The 27,914-nt window shown below is 42.7% G+C and overlaps 2 protein-coding genes across 7 annotated transcripts in view; one reads left to right on the top strand and one right to left on the bottom strand.

The window, feature by feature from the left end:
• LOC138352471 (mucin-3A-like) overlaps positions 1 to 27,914 on the bottom strand; it is an 81,520-nt gene that overhangs the window by 12,445 nt on the left and 41,161 nt on the right. The window lies entirely within an intron of this gene.
• LOC123767155 (carboxypeptidase N subunit 2) overlaps positions 1 to 27,914 on the top strand; it is a 187,934-nt gene that overhangs the window by 9,994 nt on the left and 150,026 nt on the right. For 5 of the 6 annotated variants that reach the window (XM_069304825.1, XM_045756694.2, XM_045756700.2 and 2 more), the window contains exon 1: positions 15,579 to 15,967. The exons of the other annotated variant lie outside the window; for it this stretch is intronic. The gene's annotated coding sequence lies outside the window, so the exon portion shown is untranslated. Of the gene's footprint in view, positions 1 to 15,578; positions 15,968 to 27,914 lie in introns of those variants that run through there. 6 annotated transcript variants of the gene reach the window in all.

Raw genomic sequence — 27,914 nt, forward strand, 5'->3', positions numbered from 1 at the left:
TTCTAGCGAGGGTTCTCTCTGAACTTTCTGAAGTTGGTAAATATATTGTCAACCTTACCTTGTGATGATTAGAAGAATGCATTGACTACATATTTAATAACGCAGCTCACAAGAGTTCACTGAGTGACCTGCGACTCTGGCACTTGGACTCTCGGTCACACCAAAAGTCGCCGCCTAACGTAGCTAATTCTTACTTGACAAAATCCAACAACGGAAGCTAGAGCAACGGGAGCTAGAGCAACGGGAGCTAGAGCAACGGGAGCTACAGCAACGGGAGCTACAGCAACAAAAGGAACAACACAAGGAAGAACATTAAGAGGCTGCGTGCTGCTAACACAAGAACCTCGCCCTCCCTCCACACGTGCACAAACTGTTTGTTCACATCTCTGGTTGTGTGTTCTTCATTATCTTACCAGCCCCATGATGTCAGCCTCCAGGCCAGCCCCCATCCTGTCAAGGTACGGGATGGTCTCTCTCTCTCTCTCTCTCTCTCTCTCTCTCTCTCTCTCTCTCTCTCTCTCTCTCTCTCTCTCTCTCTCTCTCTCTCTCTCTCTCTCTCTCTCTCTGGTATATAAGTATTGTTAGGTAAGCACAAACACACACTCTCAGCTGGTAAATTCAACATTTGCAGCAGAAAAAATGTGTCTCAAAGTACCAACATAGATTTATTAATGGAAATCCTGCTTGACAAACCTGCCGGAGTTCTATAATAAGCTTACAGAAATTAAACAAAAAAGAAAGGATGGGCAGACCGGGTGTGTAGCCTGGTGTGTAACCTGGTGTGTAACCTGGTGTGTAACCTGGTGTGTAGCCTGATGTGTGGGCCGTTCTTTCTCCATTGCCGTGGATGGGTGTATGAGTGGGTGTATACTTATTATATACGATATTAGTACTACCATGAGTATAAGTATTATTATATCATTTAACCTGAGGAGGCGGGTATACCCGACCTTCTGCGTATACCAGAGTATAGTGAGTATATACTCATCTTAGTGTACCGGGGAGGGGAGGAAGCCTCTGGCGTCCCTCACACTAACTTATCTTCTGTGTTATCCTTCATCAATTTATTGCTCTCCTTCACCAGTTCGCCAGCGGCTCTATTTGCCTCTGAGGGGGAGTTGTTAAGCTGATTTCCTTGTGTTTAAGAAGGTGTTGAAGTCCTTTGTTTCGACGTGTCTAATTGGGTCCACTGTTCCAGTCCCTCATTCTCTCATTGGTCGTTAATGATCGTGTGTGTGTGTGTGTGTGTGTACTCACCTAGTTGTACTCACCTAGTTGTGTTTGCGGGGGTTGAGCTCTGGCTCTTTGGTCCCGCCTCTCAACCGTCAATCAACAGGTGTACAGATTCCTGAGCCTATCGGGCTCTGTCATATCTACACTTGAAACTGTGTATGGAGTCAGCCTCCACCACATCACCCCCTAATGCATTCCATTTGTCAACCACTCTGACACTAAAAAAGTTCTTTCTAATGTCTCTGTGGCTCATTTGGGCACTCAGTTTCCACCTGTGTCCCCTTGTGCGTGTTCCCCTTGTGTTAAATAGACTGTCTTTATCTACCCTATCAATCCCCTTCAGAATCTTGAATGTGGTGATCATGTCCCCCCTAACTCTTCTGTCTTCCAGCGAAGTGAGGTTTAATTCCCGTAGTCTCTCCTCGTAGCTCATACCTCTCAGCTCGGGTACTAGCTGAGAGGGTATGTGTGTGTGTGTGTGTGTGTGTGCTCATGTAAGGACCGTCAGATGGTTTACTGACAATAAAGATGGGGAAACTCTTTACGTGTCAGCGTGTCAGTAATGCATCAGAATCAATGAAGTTTATCAAGGATATTTGTCAAGAAAATATTTAACACAAAATCCTAGTCTTGTCTTTTTGGCTGCTGCAATATTTTCTGGAGAGAGAGAGAGAGAGAGAGAGAGAGAGAGAGAGAGAGAGAGAGAGAGAGAGAGAGAGAGAGAGAGAGAGAGAGAGAGAGAGAGAGAGAGAGAGAATACTTGATTATATTCCATTGAGCATCTCAACACATTTCCTGCCTAGGGGAGAGGGAACACGTGGGGTCTGGCCTGGTGGGTGGGCTCAAGCCCCAATTAACATAAAGAAATCCCATTTCCTCTCTCAGTGCAGTAATAGGCGCGGTCCAAGATACAGCGTCTTCAAGACGATGAAACCATCATTTAACTTCACCGATGACCTTTCCTTCAATACAAAACCACCACCAGCACTCAGATTAGTCGTAAAGGGCAACACCCAGTTACTCCCCATCCAAGTAGGACTAATTGGTGAATGTAACAAGCATACTTTTAAGACTGCAGGGCAGTTCGGTTACTCTATTCCCAGGACGGCGAATCTATTAACTCGTTGGTTTTATTGAATTTGACTCCTCGGCAGCTTCTATATAATGGATACACTGTGGTCCGGTATACAGCATAGGTCCGGTATATATTGTGGGCAGGTATACAGCTATGGTCCGGTATCCTGCCGTGGAGCTTTGGGTTCTGTGTCGAGCTGTGTTAAGAGAGAGTCGGAGCTGACAGAAGAGGACGACCTTACACAGTGTTAACTAGTTTAGGGGACCAGTCAACAGCACCCTCTTACCCCCCCTTCCTCGGACAGTTGGGCCTCCTACAACAACAGTGTTCACACAACAGCTAACATTGTGGCCAAGTGTCAACATCAAGCCAATTTTGTGTGAATTCTTCGCCAGAGGCGCGAGGCGGCTACGACACTAGGCTACATGGCTCCCGGCCACCTTGTGCTTCTGTCTCTCTCTCTCTCTTTCTCCTATTTTCTCCACTAGTTTATTTCCGGGAGATATCTTGAGAAAGTACTTGCATATATCTGAAACTTATAACGCATGTATATTTGTTAAACAAAACTTAATTTTGAAAGTAGGCACCGTAGCCTCCTGTTGGTCGTTTCTTGAATTTATTTTCTAACTGGTTTTCAACTTTTCACGTTAGCAACAAAAATAACCAATGTGGTGAGACACGATGCTTTCCATGATAGCTTCCAACATCACTGCTTTCATGTTTGATTTGAAGCTTATTTGTGTTGAACGTTTTTATTGAAATTAGAACAGAACTTTACTCAGCTATTAAGGCTTGCGGGGGTTGAGCTTCGGCTCACTGGTTCCGCTTCTTAACTATCAATCAACTGCTGTACGATTGATAGGAAATCTATATGTTTATCTCTCAGAATGTTTGGTAATATGTTTATTGTTTGTGATGTGTGTCTATGTATGTATTAACACGATGTACTGAACGGGGTGAGAATAGCTTGAGCTACCTCATCCCTTTGTGTGTATTTTACCTCAATAAACTTATTTCAATTTCAATTTCAACTGCTGTACGGGTTCCTGAGCCCACTGGGCTCTATCAACATTTGATACCGTGTATGGAGTCTGCCTCCACTACATCACTGCCTAATGCAACACTCCTTGTGTTCATTTCGCGAACAGCGTAAGCCCTGGCAGCCATATTGAGAACCAATTGAACAGTTACCACCCCCCACCCCCTTCCTTCCCTGGTGACCGTTCTGGGTACCAACAAGACAATGAACCACAATGGCGACCATTTCTTGGACTTTGGACTTTTGGTTCATTTTGGACTTTGTGGGAATAACTTAATACTGTTTCATTGCGTTGACTGGAAATGTTGCATGATTATGTCTAGTCATCCCTGGATACTTTCTTTAGAAAGTATACACGTCTGGTATAGATATTTTCTTTAGAAAGTACTTAGCTGTAATAAATATCCCCACACGTGTAAAGTGACGAATTCTCGGCCTGTCACTTTCCTTTCTTGCCATGTGAGTTATTTATGTTCCGTTACGTTGTAGTGGCGAGCTCTCTGCATATCTATAATGGTTATGGGTTTTGTCTAATAAAATTGTGTATACAAAATCGCGAATTATTCTTCGTTTGGATAAATAAATGGCGGAGAGAGAGAGAGTGTAGGTAGAAGGAAAACATACCACAGGTAGAGAATAGTGTACCCTGCACCACACTATGGCACCACAGTGAGAGAATAGTGTACCCTACACCACACTCTGGCAACACAAGCCAGGTTGAGGAAGTGTTGCCAGACACCTCGCTACCTTCCTGGGGACTCGAAGACATAAACAACTGTCGGAAATTAAGCACTTCGGACACGGTCGTTCCCGTGAATGTCTCACAGCCTAATGATATATTCAAAACGCCGAGCGCCATAAATCTCTGGTATAAGTAGGCGATGGTTCGCGAGGAGACGTCTCGGGCCATATCTCAGGGCATGAGCCGTCAGTGAAACGTCACAGGCCATTAAGACCGAGATAAATACCTACGAAGACATCTCAGGGCGGAGCTCCTTAACTTCCGACCCTCGTAGCGACCAACCGCAACGCTCTTTTCAGACGCTAGGCTAGTTAGGCCTCCCCCACACGGCTCAAGTATGACTCCAAGTATGACTGAGCGACCGAGATGTGCCTCACACACCTGGTTAACGTCGGTGCTTGATGGGGTACTTATCTGTCTGTCTCTCGGCCGCGACTGTCACTCTTGTTCAAAGGCGTTATTGGTCTTCCCCCTTTGATACTGGCGTTGTATTGTTTCTTTATGGTGTGTTCGTGGGCGTAGCGTCATAGGTCAGATTCACGAAGCAGTTACGCAAGTACTTACGAATGTGTGCATCGTTCCTCAATCTTTGACGGCTTTGTTTACATTTATTAAACAGTTTACAAGCATGAAAACTTGCCAATCAACTGTTGTTATTGTTATAAACAGCCTCCTGGTGCTTCTGAGCTCATTAACTGTTTAATAATTGTGAACAAAGCCGCCGAAGATTGAGGAAAAGATGTACAGGTTCGTAAGTGCTTGCGTAACTGCTTTGTGAATCTTACCATGTAGCGCTGTAAGGGAAACATTGTTGGGGAGAGAAGGGTTGTTGTTGTTGTTGTTAAAGATTCGCTACTTGGAACAAAAAGTTCCAAGCAGCACGGGCTATGGTGATCCCGGCGGGGAGAAGGGAGCAGCTTCCGTGCCACTGGGGGTTGGCTTACAGGGCGGCAGGGGCCCGGTCATCCGTGGCAGTGGTGAGTGCCAGGGGCCCTCCTCCGTGCCTCGGCACCACACCATCTGTCTCCTTAGATATATTATCCCCACTACCAAGAGTGCCATCGTGGGCCCTCACCCCCCTCCCCCCCTACCCGCTCTCAGGGGGGCACAGTGCCATCAGGGGATGGCACACCTACCCACTGTCAGGGGCGGCACACTACACATATAGCACCACGCTTTGTACAATGAACAATTGAAATTGTTAATACTGCGGTTAATCGTGTGGTTGATACTGCGGTTAATACTGTGGTTAATTGTGTGGTTAATTCTGCGGTTAATTGTGTGGTTAATTCTGCGGTTAATTGTGTGGTTAATACTGTGGTTAATTTATCACACCAAAATTAACACACCAACTTATCACAACACACAAAACACCATAACACTGGTGTACCAACATACAATATAACACAAATTACTACAACACAACACACAACATAACACAACACACCACACCACAACACACCACAACACACCACACAACACACCACACCACAACACACCACACAACACACCACATCACACCACAACACACCACACAACACACCACACCACAACACACCACACAACACACCACATCACACCACAACACACCACAACACACCACACAACACAACACACCACAACACACCACACAACACAACACACCACACAACACAACACACCACACAACACACCACAACACACCACACAACACAACACACCACACAACACAACACACCACACAACACACCACAACACACCACACAACACACCACATCACACCACAACACACCACAACACACCACAACACATCACTGACCATCACAGCGAGGCAAGTTCCACTTTGAACAAAGGACAGTTTTCTACACAATCTGGATAGGCTATTAAACTCGCACTTAAGAAACAAGATGGTTGTAAATCGCCCAGTTAAAGTAATATTTTGAAACAAGCCTTAACGACCTAATAACTCCTTGTCGGACTTAATCTAAGCGGAGGTGGAGGTTTAATTACTGTGGAGCAGAAATACATTACGAGGGTTTTATTGGTAGTTCTCTTCTCTAAATCATCTGTGTGTGGGTGTGTGTGTATATCTTGCTCGTATACTTGTGTATGGGTATGTGTATATGTACTCAGACATACTTGTAGGGTGGTGTAAGTCTGACTGTTAAACTATCAATAGTAACTCATGGGCTCTTTTCTCTTTTTCATATATTTACATTTTCAATATTTACATTTACATGTTTTTATGTTCTGTTTGGGTCATTTCATTTGCTTGTGGGAATTTTCTGGTGTGTATGTCATCTTGGATAGATAACAAGATAACCTCAAGATAACCTTGGAAGTGTGTATTGCGGAGCTGCTCTCAGGAACACCACAGTTCTGCTCTTAATCAGCCTCAGCATGGCTTCGTTGTTTACAAATTATACAAAGTAAAATCCCAAAGAAAGAGAGAGCAAAGAGAGAGAGAGGATGGGAAGAAAGGGCGAACAAGGGACGTGAAGACAGGGTCGGGGAGAGTGAGAGAGAAGATGTCTGGCTAGGAACAAACTGAGAAACACCCAATACATAACTTTGAACCAAAAGCCTTAATCTGTGTGCCAGATGTGATAGCGGACGACGACTCTCCCGCAGCGCCGCACTCAAGTCAATGACCAACTCGCCCCAGACACGCCACCAGCCTAGCACGAATTAAAGCCGTGAATGTGTGAGTGTTTTTAGTGGACTGTTGTAAGAGTGAGCCACCAGGTGGAGGTGTGGTCCTGGGCAGGGAGGAACGAGGTTGAAAAACATCTCCGTCAGGTCATGGTGTGTGAGCGGTCACTGACCTCAATACGGGGTTTATTGTCGTCGTCACGGTGTGGTGTAGGTTCCCGCCAGGATAATATCATGTTATCACAGATAAATAAGCTGGAATGCACACTAAAAAATCTTGCAATCAAGTATATATTCACTTGGCACAATGATTTTGTGAAGCAGAGGGATGCTGCTCTTGTCTGCTGGAGTGAGATTCCTGCGTGAGCCCAAAGCCTCTGGCTGGCCCACTAAGTGTTGCTTGTTTCTGTTTTACTTGGGCGGAGTATGAGTATTTATGACTAGTATGGTCGCTTCAGTAAGATTTTGTCCCATGTGTTTAACAACTTCTTCTGCTCTGTTGAATCATAGTTGAAATTTTATTGGGTTTGTAACTGTGCACTGTGTTAGGTAATGTTCCAGTGGTCTGTTTGGTATGTAACTGTGCACTGTGTTAGATAATGTTCCAGTGGTCTGTCGGGCATTTCTCCACAGTGTTGACATTTCCTCTCATCTTCCGGAACCTGTAAGCCTATTTCCCATGCACATGGGTGTCCAAGCCTGATGCGATGTAAGTGTACTTCTGTTGTTCTACTACTCCCTTTCATCAAACTAAGTGGTTCATAGTTGGTTGAATTCTTGTACCAACCCGCAGATCCTGATGTTGCAACTGCTGTGTTGTGGTGACTGTACATCTTCTGCATTGCTCTGTTTCTAATTACTTTCTTAATCTGTGGTAGACTCTGTGGTATGTAAATGTCTACGTTTCTTCTCTTAGTTGCAAGTTTTGCAGCTTCGTCTGCAATGTCATTCCCTGGAGTGTGGTGGTGGTACTGATTCACCAAGATGAGGTGCTGACCAGATCATTCCACCGGCAAATAAAATGACTATTAAACAGAACACCAAAACACACACACACACACACAAGCACCCGAGGGCGTGTACACGAACGCTACACAGTATTCAGAAATACACCTCCATATATACGTGGAAATAATGAGAGGGGCCCTCACGAAGCCCTGATAAAGAGAGCAAGTCTGGTTTAGGGCGCTGGACAGTCTTCCCGGCTTGGTGCCTTCTTTCGATAAATATTTACTTAATTAGCTTAGGCTACTCACACCATATTGTTACGAGGGAGTTACTCTCTCTCTCTCTCTCTCTCTCTCTCTCTCTCTCTCTCTCTCTCTCTCTCTCTCTCTCTCTCTCTCTCTCTCTCTCTCTCTCTCTCTCTCTCTGTCTCTGTCTCTGTCTCTGTCTCTGTCTCTGTCTCTGTCTCTCTCTGTCTCTCTCTCTGTCTCTCTCTCTCTCTCTCTCTCTCTCTCTCTCTCTCTCTCTCTCTCTCTCTCTCTCTCTCTCTCTCTCTCTCTCTCTCTCTCTCTCTCTCTCTCTCTCTCTCTCTCGTCGATATCGCTGGTAAAACCATTAAGGTACAATACCTCGGCCGCAGAGCTGCTGCAGATGACGGCAGAAGCTGTGAGCCTGGCAGAGACCTCGGGCCACACCTGAGATCATCAAGCCTCCTCCTAGCCAGCCCCCCCTAGCCCCTCCTAGCCAACCCCCCTAACCCCAGTCCACCACGGCGGGTATTTTATTATACTCTTAATCCAAGGTGTTACAATTCGTCTAACTTGATCAACTAGCATTCCTGTGCTGAGTTAGAGGCAAACGTGTTGCTTGGAGAGGTGAGGAAAAGCTTCGGAAAGTGAAGTTCTATTCTTTCACCCTATGCCCCTGTTACCTAGCAGTAAATAGGTACCTGGGAGTTAGTCAGTTGTCATGGGCTGCTTCCTGGTGTGTGTGTGTGTGTGTGTGGTGTGGAGAAAAAAAAAGGTAGTAGTAGTAGAAACAGTTGATTGAAAGTTGAGAGGCGGGCCGAAAGAGCAGAGCCCAACCCCCGCAAGCACAACTAGGTGAATACATTCGTGAGCATATTTCATTTTAATTTACGTCGATTTTTAGCCTGAGTGCGCGTACGAGCGAAAAGCGACGTGATTTGTAAGAGGACGGGTTGCTCGGAGAGCCTAGTCGATGTCTCCAGGAGACATAGTCCAACTAGTCCAACATAGCCATAGTCTCCTAGTCCAACAGCCTAGTCCATGCCCAATTACTGGCGGTCTCCCTCATGCATGACGTAAGAGCTCTCCTCTCATTGGCTACACAGTTTGTCGATTGATATGAAGTCAGGGCTCTACCAGGCGCCATTTTGTTTGACCAAACTAATATACACCCTAAAATTATCCTCATAGCATTAGGCTATACATCCTAACGCGAATAAAATATTCTATGGCAGGGTTTCATGGTTGTTGTGGGTATGTAAGACTCACAATGAAGGCTGAGTATAGTTATGGTGGCCACAGTGTCCTTGCGGTCGACGCTTGCGGTCCATACAATTGTTCAAAGCCAAGGGGGGTAGAAATAGCCTAAGCTACTCTATCCCTTTGAGATGTATTTCTTGCTTATCTCAATAAACATACTTGAACTTGAACTTGTTCAAAGCCACTCCTTAAATTACGTAAAAGGAAATGTAAAGAAAGGGAAAGAGGGAACGAGAAAGAGAGGAAATGTAAAGTATTTGTTTGCTATAATATTGGTGCTGAGTGAAGAAATTACACAAAAGCATAGTTTTACTATGAAATATAACGAAATAAACCCAAAATTGTTGGTGGTTGACGCCATAAAAGTCCAGGAGAGAGATCCTCGACTTTTATGGTCGCCACCCACCACCAACTCTGGTGTTATTCCCTTATAAAATGAGCTTATTTCCCAGTAATATTATGCTTGTTCAGCACCAACAATATAGTCAGGAAATATGTTACAATTAATCTTTACTGAGGTAACTTACGGAGGTTTTGGGTAAGTCAATGGACCCGTTCCATTGGTTTTCTTTCTTCTTTGCTAGTTACAGTTTTCAAACGATTCTTCTTATATACGGGAAGATCTTTGGGATACACACGGGAGACATCTCCCGTCACGCAGGGTGCAGTCGCACCTCCACAGATCTCCAGTATCAGCTCTTGATACTGGTAATGGCTCAAAAGGGCCACCTCTTACGGGCTATTCATGCCCGTGCCACCTTTCGGGTGGCTTAATCTTCATCAATCAATCATCTTTGGGATACAATATTGAATGTTTGCCTTCAGCTTGTCTCAGTCGCCGACACTTCTGCTTGTATATTCCCTCTGACTCCAAGATGTGTGGGAAGCCACGGGAGCTTGATCACTTTCCCTAATTGCTCAGCATTTTCACAGTTCTCTTAATTTCCGCATCTATCCCTCTTTTTTTCCCTGTCTGTTATGTTCAAAGACTTTGTAGACGAGGTCGTTAGTGGAGATGACTGGTTTTCTTGTGGTTCCTGTTACGTATCTTAATGCTATAACAATGGCGGTGAGCTCTGCTTGTCTCTAGGAGGTTTGGGTCTCAATCCCTGCACTATATTTTCGTTCTGGAAGGCATGATTCATAGTTAACGATTCTTAAAAAAATTAAGATTCATTAAAAAAAAATTAACGATTTATTAAAAAAATGAATCGTTAATTCCATTAACGATTCTTCGCGGCAGGGGATCGTATTCCAGGGACCTGCCCGAAACGCTACGTGTACTAGTGGCTCTACAAGAATGTAACAACTCTTGTATATATCTCACAAAAAAAGTTACATTGTATGCTGCTCCAGCCCGGCCGTTAGCGAGATTAGCAGAATCATCGCTGTAGATTTGGTCTAATTCATTTCCCTGTTCTCTGCATATTTGTGTTATTTTTTGCCACAATGCACATCTATTTTTGTTCTACAGTTCTTCCAAGGGCGTGTGATGGTTGAAATTTTGGCGCTTTTCTAACTTTAACATGATCTAGGACAGGCGAGGAGTCACAATAACGTGGCTGAAATATGTTGACCAGACCACACACTAGAAAGTAAAGGGACGACGACGTTTCGGTCTGTCCTGGACAATTCTCGAGTCAATTTTGACAATTGACCATTCTCAAGTCGATTGTGAAGGGACGACGAAACGTCGTCGTCCCTTCACTTTCTAGTGTGTGGTCTGGTCAACATGATCTAAGACAGTTTCAGTTGTTCGTATTCCTCCTTCCTTGGCTAAGTAGTTATATATACGCTAATGACTGGAGTTCAATTATTAAGCTCCCCCATACCCATCCGGTGGACGGTATTGGGAACGGTTACAGAGACAATCTAGTTTGTGTCCTGCACTAAACCAGTAGTGTAGGGGGGGGGGGGGGGGGGTGTGGCGAATGTTTCTCGCGGTCACGTTAACCGCCGAGGTGAAGGCTTCCTGTGGCGGCGTACAGCTGCCAGGTAGCGTGGCCAACAGTAGTAGAGTAGGGCTGATAGTGGAGGGATGAGAGGTGCGGGGCGGGGCGGGGCGGAGCAGGGAAGAACAGGGCAGGGTGGGGCGGGGCAGGGCGGGGCGGGGAAGGGTAGGACGGGGCAGGGCGGGGCGGGGCGGGGCGGGGCGGGGCGGGGCAGGGCAGGGCAGGACAGTGAACACAGGGTAAGGTGTGAAAGCAGTAATACCGGAAGGTGTGGTTGCCGAGGGTCGGGGCGGGCAGAGCCAGGCTACACCATTATCACTGAGGGTTGTGGGTAGAGGTAACACGCTAGCAGGGGGTGTGGGACAGGGAAATGGAAGGGTCACCGCACTCCACAGGATAGTGTGTAAAGGAAATGGGGGGTTAGGAAGGATGGAGTGGGTGGGAGGGATGTGGTAGCCTAAGACCGGATGGTAGTCTTTTTACTCACTGTTTAAACTGACATGATTTTTTTTTCCCGGTAGACCTCTGTAGGAGCTGGTACCTGGATTGTACCCACAGCCCCGCTCCTGTACCAGGTAAGTCCACGACGGGCTCACCATAGCCCGTGCTACTTGGAACCTTTGTTCCCAGTAGCTGAATCTAAAGCATGAATTGTACCTGGATGGTTGTTTGTTGTTGTTTTTAGATTCAGCTACTGGGAACAAAAAGTTGCAAGTAGCACTATGGTGAGCCCGTAGTGGACTTACCTGACACAGGAGCGGGGCTGCAACTGTCAGAGTATCAGCTGCAATCGGGCTCACCATAGCCTGTGCTGCTTGGAATTTGTTGTTCCAAGTAGCAAATCATTAACAACAACAACAACATCAGCTGCAACAGTCACCTGGATGGGGTTCTGGGAGTTCTTCCACTCCCCAAACCCTGCCTACTTGTGTCTACTCCTCCAAAAATATAACTCTTAGTTATTAGACCCTCCAGAAGCTCTGGGGAAAAGTGGCAGCAGTCCTTGACGCGAAGCCTAACTCATAACATTAACACCAAGCTGCCATATAAGTTAGGGGCTCCTCGCCTGGGTCTCGCCTCCAACACTCACATTCTAACAATCATATAAAATGTTTTCGTCCTTCTACTCCCTCTATAAAGGTCAAATATCAAAGACCAAACACTCGGACTAGTATGATCTAATATGTGTATGGCATGATTATAATAACGCCACAGTGACGTCACACACCCGTACAACATATAAATAATTTTATCTCTTATTTTCGCAAGGTTAAATTAGATTAGGTTAGGTTTGTTTTTAAAATGGAGATGACAGTGGGGGATGCATACATTTCTCAGTTCTTAGCCCCCTATAGGCCTATACTATGTGAAGTCACAGGCCTATACTATGTGCAGTCACAGGCCTATACTATGTGAAGTCACAGGCCTATACTATGTGAAGTCACAGGCCTATATTATGTGAAGTCACAGGCCTATACTATGTGGAGTCACAGGCCTATACTATGTGCAGTCACAGGCCTATACTATGTGCAGTCACAGGCCTATACTATGTGAAGTCACAGGCCTATACTATGTGAAGTCACAGGCCTATTATATGTGAAGTCACAGATCTTAAAGGACTTGGTTGTGAGAATAGTAAATTCTAGACACTTACTATCTGGCTCAGACAGACTAAGACTTCAAGTTGGGCGGGAATGTTATATATATATTATAATAATTATTTTAAGTAGTAATGACAGTAGCAGCATAATTATAAAACAATAAGATATAATGTACTTATAACAAGCCACAATACATAAAAACAAACCATAATAAACTTTTACCAAGAAATAATACATTTTTATTGTATTATAAAATAAAAGAAATTATAAATAAATAATATTCAAGTGCAGTTAGTTTGACACAAATTATTTTTTGTTTATTAAACAATATACAATATAAAGATCATATATACATCAATTTACAAGGAAAAAATACTACATCGTACAACATAAGAACTCATTGAAAGAACTCTTGTATATAAATATATATATATATTTATATATATATATATATATATATATATCCATAACACGCACCGGTTCAGCCTGTGAAGAGTGAACTAAGTTAGTGGAGAGAGAGATACGAGAGAAGAATAGTGTCAGGTGGAGAGTGAGGCTGTGTCCCCCATACACAATGTCCAAGGTCGCTCTGTTGTCATACCTGAGCTCAGTGGCGCCTCCTGCAACACCCATTGTCAGTAGCAGCAGTCCTCAGTGTGTGCTGAGGGTGTAGATGACTGTCCAGTGGTCCTCAGTGTGTGCTGATGACTGTCCAGTGGTCCTCAGTGTGTGCTGATGACTGTCCAGTGGTCCTCAGTGTGTGCTGAGGGTGTTGATGACTGACCAGTGGTCCTCAGTGTGTGCTGATGACTGTCCAGTGGTCCTCAGTGTGTGCTGAGGGTGTTGATGACTGACCAGTGGTCCTCAGTGTGTGTTGATGACTGTCCAGTGGTCCTCAGTGTGTGCTGATATGGAGCTATGTGATCATATATTACTACTCTTAAACGGTATATAATTAAAACAACAATGTCTCCTCAGTATATCCTATATGTTTGTGTGTGAATTAGTGAAGCGTGTCGCTTTATATGTCAATAAATCACGACAGAATGAATCTACATTGACAAATATATGCAAACAAACGCTAGTTAAAGTGCGGTTATTTTGATATAAGTAATTATTTTTTATTTTCTTTATTAAAAAATATACAGTATGAAGATCATATTTACATCAATTTACAAGGGAAAATACTACATTTATATATATAGTGAATATAATTCTCAGTAAACCAATTTTCCATATCACCACAGAGCCGTAAACCCCAAATATTATACTTGATCTTGCCTTGCAAGATCTTCAATATTTTGTCTACTGAGTAACCCGTACTGTAACTAGATCCATCTCCCTATACACATCTTTTCCTTAGGTCGTCTATCTAAAGTTTAAGGCGATACAACCTTGAAACAAATCACAGCAAAAGTATTCAAAAGACAACTCACACTTATGCACACACAAGGTATAAACATCAGCCTCAGAGCGTGTCTAGCCTACTCTTTTAACGTATTATAGAACAACCAAAATAATTTCTCAAATTTCAAATTACATTATTATAAATTATAACCTTATAACCCAGCAACCAGGAGGCCTGGTCGACGACCGGGCCGCGGGGACACTAAGCCCCGGAAGCACCTCAAGGAAGCACCTCAAGGTATATATAACTTGGCTATTCTCTTGGCAATTATCTCAACCCATCCTTGAAAACAAAGTTCTTAAGTTAAACACTGAGTCGCTTAAATGATATTTAGTCGGAAAGTGAGTTAGAGAGCAGACATCCCGCAGACAGAACAGCGGGATGAGGCTAGTTCATACAGCATGTAAGCAGACTTTTATGCTCAATGAATCCGACGGCTCCTTGTTTTGAGGCAAGTTATTTGTCTTAGCAGTATTTGGGAGAAGCATTTAGAGAGGTGCGAGTCGAATACAAGACGTAAGAGAAGCATCGTTTGAGATGCGGTTGGAACACTTTTTTTTTGTATTAATACATTTAGATACATCTGCATATGTGCAGCTGCCCTTAGACTATATAAAGGGGGGTACAGTCTGTCAAAAACTAGCTACATGATGCTAAAAAAAATCCCCATCACACAGGATGGTTAGCCATACAGGGCCATATGTTCAGTAGCCTGTACAGGGAAATTTTGGGTGCATTATGAGGATATCCTCAAGAAGACAAGAGTTTAGTTACTAATTGCAAAACTCCAGGTATCTTATTGCAAAGCTCCAGGTATTTTATTGCAAAGCTCCAGGTATCTTATTGCAAAGCTCCAGGTATCTTATTGCAAAGCTCCAGGTATCTTATTGCAAAGCTCCAGGTATCTTATTGCAAAGCTCCAGGTATCTTATTGCAAAGCTCCAGGTATCTTATTGCAAAGCTCCAGGTATCTTATTGCAAAGCTCCATGTATCTTATTGCAAAGCTCCAGGTATCTTATTGGAAAGCTCCAGGTACCTTATGCCAACGGGTCTGAAAGGTCTAATAACTGGGCAGTCAGTGAGAGGGCACAACGGGGTGAAAATAGTGTACTAACACTGTTAATACATCAGACCAACACGTCCAAAAGCCTGAGCAACACCTGGTCTGGTCAGGACCTAGTTAAGAGTCTGGCCAGCCCGTGGCATCTCAAGTTCCAATCACGTCTGGGGACAATTTAACTTCTCTATACTCCTTCCCCTGCACTTATATACACCAATTTGCGTCTCTTAACCGAAATATCTTAATACTGCGAACACTTCCCATGATGTCTCGGTAGCATTTGAATAAATGGGTCAAAGTAGGAGGGAAATATGAGAGATTGAAGCAGTACGACAAGAGTGTTAAGATGGGCATGGTTCGGGTGTTTGGGTTCAGTCGCCCCCCGCAGGTGGTGAGAGGCGGATGTGTGCGTCCGCGCTCCCACCTCTCCTCCCCCACCTCCCCTCTTCTTGCTCACTTACTCTGACTTTCTCAGTTTTAACTTTTCCGAAAATTTATTTTGAGTTGACATTGTGTTTATAAGCGACTTTGCCCTATGAAAGCATATTATTGTGATTTTTTTAATGAGAGATTGGTGTATATCCACAGTGATAACTGCATTCTAGTGTAGTGGAACGATTCATAGAAATATATATATATATATACTATATTTGTATGAAATTGATAGTGTGTATTCTGAAGCAAGTGTTTCGTCGGTGCAAGAGGAAGAAGCTCCAAGACGTAACAATCTTAACTAGCCACTTGAGGCTGGTGATCAGACGCGATTAACAAGGTAAGATGATCCTCAGAGCCTTGAGGCTGACATGACAATTACCCCTTAACATAGCAGCAGGAAATGGCATTTTTTTTCCTGGAGGGGTGAAGAGCGATAGACTATATAATCCAGGGTGTATAAGACGGTAAATGTCATTATTTATCTGGTAGAAGAAGTTTATCTCAGGAGGAAGATAATTATTAGGGTGAACACCTGGCCAAGGAATTGGTGCCTGGGGTTACACACGTGTGAACGGGATGAGGCGCTACGGAAGGTGTGTGTGTGTGTGTGCGTGTGTGTGTGTGTGTGTGTGTTGTGTGTGTGTGTGATTTGTGTTTGTGTAGCATCTGTTTGTGCCAAGTGCAAGCAGTTGTGCCAATTCATCTGTTGAGTAGTAAAGGTTGAACGGTCGGCTTGGGGGAGGTACTTGTCAGTCAACGTGGGGTGCTATCCTCTCTGCCATGGAGGAGGGGAAGGTTGTTCAGCAGTTGGCAAGAAAGAGGGAAGGTTGTTCAGCAGTCAGCAAGAAGGAGAGAGAAGGTTGTTCAGCAGTCAGCAAGAGAGAGGGAAGGTTGTTCAGCAGTCAGCAAGAGGGAGAGAGAAGGTTGTTCAGCAGTCAGCAAGAGAGAGGGAAGGTTGTTCAGCAGTCAGCAAGAGGGAGAGAGAAGGTTGTTCAGCAGTCAGCAAGAGAGAGGGAAGGTTGTTCAGCAGTCAGCAAGAGGGAGAGAGAAGGTTGTTCAGCAGTCAGCAAGAGAGAGGGAAGGTTGTTCAGCAGTCAGCAAGAGGGAGGGAAGGTTGTTCAGCAGTCAGCAAGAGAGAGGGAAGGTTGTTCAGCAGTCAGCAAGAGAGAGGGAAGGTTGTTCAGCAGTCAGCAAGAAGGAGGGAAGGTTGTTCAGCAGTCAGCAAGAGAGAGAGAGAAGATTGTTCAGCAGTCAGCAAGAAAGGAGAGGGAGTGTATATTATAAATTTCCTAGTATAACTGTGTATACCTTTACTTCATAGGTTTCATATAGCTTCCGACCTACATGGACAGATCCTCTTGTAAAAGATAATAGTTGTGTACCTGAACTAATGGATAAATACAATTACATCAAAAACCGCGATAGTACTCCAGCACGGAGCCACATTCACTAACAAAGCCACTGCCAAGTCCAGAGAAATTCGTATGTGGTCCTCCGGCGGTGTGGGATATCTGCTCAGTCTTTATTTGGATGTCCCCACTAAATTTGCTGTTGTCTTGGCTTATCTAGATTTGGACACTAAATTCCGAGCGTTCGGCTACTGTGAGACCAGGACCTGCATCTTCAAGTATCTACGGTAGTTATTATTAGACCTGCTATTGATCTGATTATAGTTAGGCTGCTCTTGTTTATCATCATAATTATTTATCACTATTGTTTTACTGTAGCCAAGAACGAGACGGGTTTTGACGGACTAGTTAGTGGTGGGTGAAAGTACAATGTCGGTCAGTTTTTCAAGCATGTTAATTGCGTTAGCGGACCACATGTTCTCAAGGTTGGTAAATAGTTTACGTATAATTTGGCTCACAGGATAAAATCTTAATATATATATATATATATATATTTATTGGTTTCATGAATATTTTAAGTTTTGATATATCGGTACCAACCCAGCTGTTGTCGCGCGTCACAGCTGACCTGGGCTACTATGATAGTCGTATTACATTATGGTGTCGTTATCTATAGTTACATAAAGTACTATTTAAACAGGAGGATGGGTTGTATAATACATCAGTCAGAACAATACCACGTGCTAACCCCAAGCACCACGTGTAAGCTCCACAAAGTAAACCTGACCTTTCCCGGTAAAAAAAAACTCAGTCCAGTCATCAGAGTAACCCCACTCTGCCTCCCTATCCATACACAATAAATGTAATCAGACATAATCACTGCCAATGTATGCCGAACCCGTGCGCACGTGAAAGGGAATTCAAACATCTCCCCATGCACACCAGGCCCACACAGGGATGCCATGGAGGGCTTCATCCACCTCACTAACAGAGCCTTGTGTTTACAAAAAGTAAAGCCGTGTGGTTTACAAAAACCACATCAAACATTGACAACTCTTCATAACGTAAAAACACAATTAGCAGTGTCACCAATGGCCAACACATGCAGCCTAGCATTAGTAGGAAGAGTCTCAGAGAATGAACGGCATACAATTTCGCGCTGCCTTGGTGCAATCAACTTAAAACTCACATTTTTTCACACCGATCATGAGGTGGGAATGTAGCTTCTACAGCAGGGGCTACACGCAGAAGCAGGATACCATAAACATTTGTGCTAAATGAGGCAACCACTCTACAAAGCTGCCGTAGAACATTAATTACACAAGTATTTAAAATGGGTCAAACATAAGCTCATCGTACTGGGGCATGCGTAGGAAATAGCTCACATAGTCAGTTCATAATAATAATAATAATGCCCCAAGGTGCTCATCCCATCTCAATACACAAACGCCCTCATTGATGCAACAAACAGTATGGCCAAACCTTATAATACACATTTTGGATCCCATTACAAACATATCCCCTTTCCAGATGGTGAGTGGTAAGTCTGGCCGTCTCACACCACATATTGCAATCGCCTTCACTAAATTATGCACTCAAGCCACACCTTTTGAGTGTACTTTACACTTCAGTATCAACCCTTAGAATAAGGAGATATAATTCGCATCTTTCGGATGATATTGACGAAATATCAGCTTGTGCATACAGACTGGGAGTTTACAATGGAAAAATGACAGTAAGCTTATGGAACTTAGGTGTAGGAGATGTAATGCATTACGTAGGCCTAAGCGGAAATAAAATATATGACTTCAAAAAACTAGATACGTATTTTGTGAATATTGTTTTTAATTAAATGTAATTCCAAATTAGTTTTGCCTAACTTGTATACAAATTTATGTATGGTTGTGGGTTGTTTTGTTGTTTAATTAAGAGTCGCTACCTGGAACAAAAAGTTCCAAGTAGCACGGGCTATGGTGAGCCCGTAGTTGGTTGTGGGGCTGGCTGCTATCTACCTCTGAATAGGCCTAGCGGACGAGAATGGGTGGGGTGGTGATATTCCGATACTCCTCGAAAGTAGTAGGCGTTTTTCTAGCCTATATAATGAGACCAAATTTTGTTCTTGTTCTCACCATTTTAGATAAGAAAATGGTAGCTCATTTATTTGCCTCGAAATGGTCGCTCTTATTACCTATACCTCTGCTGTTAAATTTTAAAGTTTAGCCTAGTTGTAGACGTCTTCAACAAATGGTTATTTAGAAATTTGTATGCCTAGTGGGTTTTTTTTTCCAAAAAATATCACTAGCGCTTAGCTCAGTTGGTCCTGGCATGCTTCTTAAACATATGTTTATAAAATGTAATAATTTATTTATTTACACGTACACCTTTTGCTTAGTTCGCAAGTAGTTTATTTTTTTAACTATCTGTAAAATATGTAAAAATTAATTTTGTAATATTTATACCCATAAGAGAATGTTTTTTTGTAAAAAATTGTATGCCAAACGCTTGGTGATAGCCTCTCCCAAATTTGCAAAAGCAAATGGTCTGACGTATGGGAGACATAAGCTTGTCGTGGAAGGCTTTAGTTAAATTCTTTAATAAATATTAGAAACTATAAGCACCCCCTAGGCCATTTTTCGTAGTCTTTCGTGGAGTTAAATATGAAGTGATTAACGTGTTAATCACAAGTCATATTTCGCCTCTGCTTAGTGAAGAGGGGGCCGAACAGTTAAGGATTGAGGGCCTAGTCAATCCTCCTTTGACAGGACTCGAACCCAGACCAAATCGCTCGGTAGGCGCCGTAACTAGTGTATTACTACTTATCTGGGTGTCCATGCAATTGGGCCAGGTGAGGAATCTTAAAGAACATTGGTCTTGCTGAAATTAGCCTACTGTTACCAACATCGTTTTTAGATTGATTTGCTTCACCAGACTGCATGTGGTTCTTCATAGTGATTATAACTCGTATGTCAACCCCAGGATATCTATTATATTGATTCATATCTTGTGCATTATCACTCTCCCTCTTGTCTACTGTTCCTCCTATCTATCGTGCACCTCTCACCATTCTCTTCTCTTCTCTTCTCCCTTTCAACACCTCTCCATCTTTCTTACACCTTTCCCATATATCTTCCTTCCCCCTTCCCATTCTTTTACCCCCCTCTTTCTCTTCCTTTCACGCTTCCCCATCTCTCCTTCCTGCCTCTTTTCCCGCTATAAAATGAATTTCGTGCGCCAGCCCCATCAAAGTCTCCAGATAAGGTAGTACCATTTTCTGAAGATACGACGCCCATTGATATGGACGCATCAAAGATTTGGAAGGCTACTATTGAAGGCTATATAGGCCGTACGAGCTTCGTGGGGGAAAATTACTAACTTACATTTATTTGTCATAGGCTATCGGGGAAAAAAGAAGAATGTAGGTAGGCGTAGCTTCTGTGGGAAAGTTTAAGGTTTAATTTTTTTTTATTATTATTATTTTCTACCACAGACGTGGCCAGACATTTACAATGCTAACTAGCATATATACATTTTCTTCTGTCCTCCATGGACAGGGTGAAAGATTTGTCAAACACAGTTCAGAGATTTATTGAAAAACCACAGAAGGTGATCGTAGTGCTTTTAAAATGTTAGGCTGAGCTACATACGTAAATACATAGATACGTAGATTTATGAATGTATTAATGTGACTAAGGTTTAAGTGTGGGCGCCATATTGCGTGGAGCCCGCGTGACGTCACTGTCACACTAACGGTCAGGAAATTCAAAATTTCTAGCTCCTTTCTTTGTGTAAAAATCTCTTTGCGTAAACAAGTGGAAAAGTTTGTATTATTGTAAACTTTGAACTGTATTTTAGCTTATTATGGAAATTTGAACCCATCTTGTTTAAATAGTACCTTTTGTAACTACGTGCATTATCGTATATATACAGGGATGTAATTGGCAATAGTATATTTTGATATTATTCACTTTATTGTCAGGAAAAAAATATAGCTTAACAACCAAATGTAAATATTCCTAGGCCTAATATAGCACATATATAGACAATATTAGGCCTCTGATAGCGTGTATTAGGCCTAGAAGGGTTAGGTTAGGTTAAATTTTCTTCAATATCCCATACAAAATTTTTTCCAGTTTATCCAAATTCAGTACTACCGATTTCTACTCTATATGCCCTTTACGTCAATATTTGTACGATGGTTCGCATCGCTATTATAAGTACTACCGAAATAGGAGGATAGGCTGGAAAATTGAACGAATATATATTAAAGATACTGAAGTAGAGTTATGGTTAGCGCTAAGAATACTAAAACGAAATTAGGGCTAATTAAAAAAAGAAAGCTTAGGCTGTATGATAATTATTGGTAGTCTTCGTATTCTGATTAAATATAATACGTTTAGTGTCAGGTTAATGACGTCAAAGCGTTTCAGCTTATACTAGTCTGACGCAAATTATATTATTTTATAGTGTTATTATTGATTGGTATTTTTGTGTGGGTCTAGGGGTCTATATTTACAAAAAATGTGTAAAATGTTGCACAGGTGAGGCATTGAAGCGTTGTGTTGAGAGATGACGTCGGCTTAGATTAGGCCTAGACTAGGGTATTCGATAGGCTTATTTATATTTTGAGGTTTTAGCCGGTTTATTTGTTTTTTGTCTTCATTGTATCCTGCAAGCAATTCCTTCTCTTCACAGTAAGCTTTTGGAGCTCTTAATTCACTGTATTTTGTAATGAAAGATGTAGGAAATATCTTGACGCATTTTTGACTCCGGCAAGAGCCCAAATACACACATCAATAAGTTGACCAGACCACACACTAGAAGTTTCGGACGACGGACCGAAACGTCGTCGTCCCTTCACCTTCTAGTGTGTGGTCTGGTCAACATACTTTAGCCACGTTATTGTGACTCATCGCCTGCAGACATCAATAATCTTTTTGTATCACAAGTGATTCAACACGAGGCTCACAATTGTTATTTGCTTAGCGAAACGAACTATGGGGGTTCAGTTCCTGAACCGATTATGTGCCTCTGTAACCTCCTTCTCCACCGCCCACGGGATGGTTATGTATAATAAAGAAAGAAATTGAATTGCAAATGCCCGTTGGGAGCTTACCTACTGAGTAGTTGCAAAGGCTTGCTTGAAGAAGACAATACTTCTTCTCTTAAACTGTATTATTCCGCCAAATAGCATAGCGGCTGGAAGTTCTCGTTCCTGATTAATCCGCTGTTGTTGGCATAGTTTCTGAAGGTCTCTTCTGGTATCTGTGCCCAACCACTTGGGCTGGACGGTAGAGCGACGGTCTCACTTCATACAGGTCGGCGTTCAATCCCCGACCGTCACAAGTGCTTAGGCATCATTCCTTCCCCCCGTCCCATCCCAAATCCTTATCCTGACCCCTTCCCAGTGCTATGTAGTCGTAATGGCTTTTCGCTTTCCCCCTGATAGTTTCCTTCCGGTATCTGTATGGTGTGGGTAGCCATTATGTTTTATAGTCTTAGTACACGCAGATGTTGTCAACCTAAGGTAATTCCCCAACACTGATGTTGTTGTTAAAGATTTGCTACCTGGAACAAAGTTCCAAGTAACACGGGCTATGGTGAGCCCGTAGTGCCTTCCCAACACTGAGTGCAGTCTGCGTAGAGGTAAGGTAAGCCTTAAACCATGACTATATAGCACTTGGAAAGGATGAAATGACAATGAGCTGGGATGTGAGGACTGAGTGAAGGAACGGTGCCCAACCACTTGCAACAGCGGGGCTCGAACTCCGACCCAGCACGAAAAGTGTTCAGTCAACTGTACTTTTTGTTATGATAATTTCGCCAACACCTTAAGGTGAAGATTAAAATTACAGTATATATCCCAAAGGGGCCAAGGACGTATGTAAGGTAATTAATGTATATTAGCGATTTGATATTTTGGCTTGCATCGGAAATTCAGCTCGGTTACATGCATATTTAAGATGCCGAGAGTGGAAGACACGCATACCTTATAGCGTAATGTGGGGCCGTCAAAATGTCAAGTCGTTCCACACACAGTATAAAAGTGTCGCCGGTGGAAGCTAGATCAGATCTAAGATCGTATCCTTGAGACTTGTGGTCTGCATGTGGAATAATTACCACACCAGGCTAAGAATATAGATTGGTTCATGCTTTATAAGTGAGTTGGCAGTTTACAACACATGGCTGGTTTCATGGGGAAAGGGACTCACACTGATTATTAAGTAGAAGAGATAGAACCTCATTAAGTATTCAGCGAAGAAGTGATTCGAGACTTCGGAGAACATTGATGGTGATTACTAGAGAACAATGTGGCCCCGTGTCATTTAGTCACACCAGTGTGTGTGATATACATCAGTGTTATTGACTAATTAACATGCCCAGAGAGAGACGATTGTGAACCAACGAGGTAGATAGAGACATGAGGTGGGGTGAGATGCGTTGTAACCTATGCATTGGGGCATAAGCTACCTTGTTATCGCCAGAGCCTAAGCATCGAGGAGATTATAGCCTTCACTCCAGGACAGAATGTGTGTGTGTGTGTGTGTGTGTGTGTGTGTGTGTGTGTGTGTGTGTGTGTGTGTGTGTGTGTGTGTGTGTAATTACCTAAGTGTAATTACCTAAGTGTAGTTACAGGATGAGAGCTACGCTCGTGGTGTCCCGTCTTCCCAGCACTCTTTGTCATATAACGCTTTGAAACTACTGACGGTCTTGGCCTCCACCACCTTCTCACTTAACTTGTTCCAACCGTCTACCACTCTATTTGCGAAGGTGAATTTTCTTATATTTCTTCGGCATCTGTGTTTAGCTAGTTTAAATCTATGGCCTCTTGTTCTTGAAGTTCCAGGTCTCAGGAAGTCTTCCCTGTCGATTTTATCAATTCCTGTTACTATTTTGTACGTAGTGATCATATCACCTCTTTTTCTTCTGTCTTCTAGTTTTGGCATATTTAATGCTTCTAACCTCTCCTCGTAGCTCTTGCCCTTCAGTTCTGGGAGCCACTTAGTAGCATGTCTTTGCACCTTTTCCAGTTTGTTGATGTGCTTCTTAAGATATGGGCACCACACAACAGCTGCATATTCTAGCTTTGGCCTAACAAAAGTCATGAACAATTTCTTTAGTATATCGCCATCCATGTATTTAAATGCAATTCTGAAGTTAGAAAGCATTGCATAGGCTCCTTGCACAATATTCTTAATGTGGTCCTCAGGTGATAGTTTTCTATCTAGAACCACTCCTAGATCTCTTTCTTTATCAGAATTCTTTAAAGATTTCTCACATAATATATAGGTTGTGTGGGGTCTATGTTCTCCTATTCCACATTCCATAACATGACATTTATTAACATTAAATTCCATTTGCCAAGTGGTGCTCCATATACTTATTTTGTCCAGGTCTTCTTGAAGGGCATGACAATCATCTAAATTTCTTATCCTTCCTATTATCTTAGCATCATCAGCAAACATGTTCATATAATTCTGTATACCAACTGGTAGATCATTTATGTACACAATAAACATCACTGGTGCAAGAACTGAACCCTGTGGTACTCCACTTGTGACATTTCTCCATTCCGATACATTGCCTCTGATTACTGCCCTCATTTTTCTATCAGTCAGAAAATTTTTCATCCATGATAGAAGCTTACCTGTCACCCCTCCAATATTTTCCAGTTTCCAGAACAACCTCTTATGTGGAACTCTGTCGAAAGCCTTTTTTAGGTCCAGATAGATGCAGTCAACCCAGCCATCTCTTTCCTGTAATATCTCTGTGGCCCGATCATAGAAACTGAGTAAATTCGATACACAGGATCTTCCTGATCGAAAACCATACTGTCTGTCTGATATTATATCATTTCTCTCCAGGTGTTCTACCCATTTAGTTTTGATTAGCTTTTCCAATACTTTCACTATTACACTTGTCAATGATACAGGTCTATAATTGAGGGGGTCTTCCCTGCTGCCACTTTTGTAGATTGGAACTATGTTAGCCTGTTTCCACACGTCTGCTACGATTCCTGTACACAGGGATGCCTGAAAGATCAGGTGAAGTGGAATGCTGAGCTCAGATGCACATTCTCTCAGAACCCATGGTGAAACGCCATCTGGGCCAGCTGCTTTGTTCCTCCCGAGCTCCTTTAGCATATTTTCCACTTCATCTCTAGACACCTCTATCCGCTCTATGTTGTTCTCTGGAATTCTTATTGTGTCTGGTTCTCTGAAGATTTCATTTTGTACAAACACACTTTGGAACTTTTCATTTAATGTTTCACACATTTCCCTTTCATTTTCCGTGAATCTGTTTCCCATTTTCAACCTCTGGATATTATCCTTTACCTGCAATTTGTTGTTTATGAATTTGTAGAATAGGCCCGGTTCTGTTTTACATTTATCTGCTATCCCTTTTTCAAAATTTCTTTCTGCCTCTCTCCTTACTGCTGTATAATTGTTTCTCGCATCTTTGTATCGCTGGTATGTTTGGGGGTTTGGCCTCTTCCTATACCGATTCCATTTTTGTGTCTTTTGGTCTCTTGCCCTCTCACAATTTCTGTCAAACCAATCCTGTTTTCTGGTCCTGCATCTCTGTTTTGGTATGAATGTTTGTGTGCCTTCCTCGTATATTTTTAAAAATTTGGCATACATTTCATTTACTTCCCTGCCTAGCAACAATTCTGTCCAATTACACTCATTAAAAAAATTTCGAAGTTCCCCATAGTTGCCTCTCTTTAAATCGAGTTTATCAACTGTTTCAATGTCCCCATTTTCTTCTAGATGATATCTTAAAGCATATTTAATGTCTAACAGGACGTGATCACTCTTTCCCAAGGGAGGAAGGTACTGGATGTCAAAAATCTCTTCTTCTTTCCTGGTGAATACTAGATCCAGTACTGACGGTATATCTCCTTCCCTCATTCTTGTGGCTTGCTTTATGTGTTGATACAAGAATGTCTCCAGAATGAGGTTCACAAATCTGCATGTCCAAAAGTCCTCCGTTCTTGCTTCATAGGCCTCCCAGTCTATTGCTCTAAAGTTGAAGTCCCCCAGTATCAACAGTCGTGATTTATCTTTATCTGCTTGTACAATAATATCTCTCATGACCATTATGAGGCCCTCTCGTTTGTCATCCAGTTCTTCCTTTGTCCATGTGTTGCTTGCTGGTGGGCTGTAGGTATTTACAATTATCAGGTTATCATCCTGATTCCAGACCTGCAATGCCATTATGTCAATATCTCGAGGGTTTTCAAATATTAACTCTTTTACCTTCAGGTGTTTTTTCACCAGTACAGCCACTCCTCCTCCCTTCCTAGTTTTCCTGTCACGTCTCCAAACTGAGTAGCCTCTTGGGAATATGACTTCATTTATTATATTTCCTTCAAGTTTCGTTTCTGATAATGCAACAATATCTGGGACCCTAAGCTGGATTATATCTTGCAACTCCAAAGTTTTTGACCTCACTCCATCTATGTTGGTATATACAATTTTCAGGAACATGTTCCCTTTTCCTTTGCTCTTTACTCCCCCTTCCACTACTGATCTTGTTGCTTTGTTTTTATGTACCATTTCACAAGCTTTCCAGTCCCTGTCACTTTGTAAAAAAAAGAATTTCTGTCTTCTTCATTTCTATCCCCATTTAGCCGTTTTGCCTCAATTAAGTTCATTTTCAGCTTTTCTCTGTCTTCCTTGGAGAGGTCTTGTCTTATTGACCAAGATTTGCCAACCTCATCACTCTGCAGTTTCCTGGCATTTCTTAGCACTTCCATCATGTTTTTCACTCCATTAAAGGTCACCCTTAAGGGGCGGTTCTTTTCTTTCTCATATTTTCCTATTCTTCTAAAATCACTGACATTTTCCTTTGAGCCTTCTCCTAAACCTACTATTTTCTCTATGATTTTCATCTCTTCTGCCGCTCGGTCCACCCTAGATGAAATTTCCTTCTCTAAACATCCAAAAATGATTATGGACTTAGTTCTATCTGCAGTGTTTTGTACCAGTTTACTGTTGGTAACCAGTTCTTTCCTAATTGCTTGCCTAATTTCTGCTTCTTGTTGGTCATTTCTGGTTTTGACTTCCGAACACACTTCTTTGATAGTCTCTTTCTCTTTTACAACTTGAGCATATGTCGCTTTTATTTCTTCTTTATACTTTTCTAGTTCTTTATTCACCTCCTCTATGTGAGTTGTCAGTGAAGTTTCCAGTTGGAGATCCTTACCTAACTCTATGTTAGCCCTTAGGCTTGCTTGGAGTTGTTCACCATATGAGTCTATTTTCTTGTTTATTTCTTCAAAGTCACCACACTTCACTTTCCATGCCTCATTTTCTTTCACTAGTTCCTTGATTTGCTCCTCCTGATTTGTTACCTTGTCTGTTAATGCAGTAATAATCTTACCTTGTTGAAGCATACTCCCTTTTAGAGTGCAAAGCTCACTCCAAAGAGCTCCATTGTCCTCTTCTAATTTAAGCACTTTTTCTTCATACTTCATTTGCATGTCCTCAATTATCTCTAACCTGCCAAGAACACCTCCTTTCCTTATATCTTGTGTTGAGAATCCTTTGAAACCATCATCTGATGGTGTGTCTACCTTCTCAGTGGGGGTGGTGGCGGCGGCCATCTTTGATTTTGTTCTAGACCAAAACAAACTTTTCCACTCGGCTATTTTCACTCAGTTTTACTTGTTTATTGTATTTTATTTGCTTTTACTCTTCCCAGAACCTTTATGTAACCTGGGACACCACTATAGCCCTCAACCTGTTCCCAATACTTAGGTAATTCGATATTTCCAGGAGCTTGCTGCAGTGTGACTTCTGCCTCCTCCAGCTTCACCTCACCTCCATGTGTGTGTGTGCGTGCGTGCGTGCGTGCGTGCGTGCGTGCGTTGGTGTACAAGTGTGCGTCTAGTGACAGCCGAGCAACTCATTTAGCGTGCACAGCACCAGCTCC

The sequence above is a fragment of the Procambarus clarkii genome, chromosome 53 (genome assembly GCF_040958095.1).
Source record: "Procambarus clarkii isolate CNS0578487 chromosome 53, FALCON_Pclarkii_2.0, whole genome shotgun sequence".
NCBI lineage: Eukaryota > Metazoa > Arthropoda > Malacostraca > Decapoda > Cambaridae > Procambarus > Procambarus clarkii.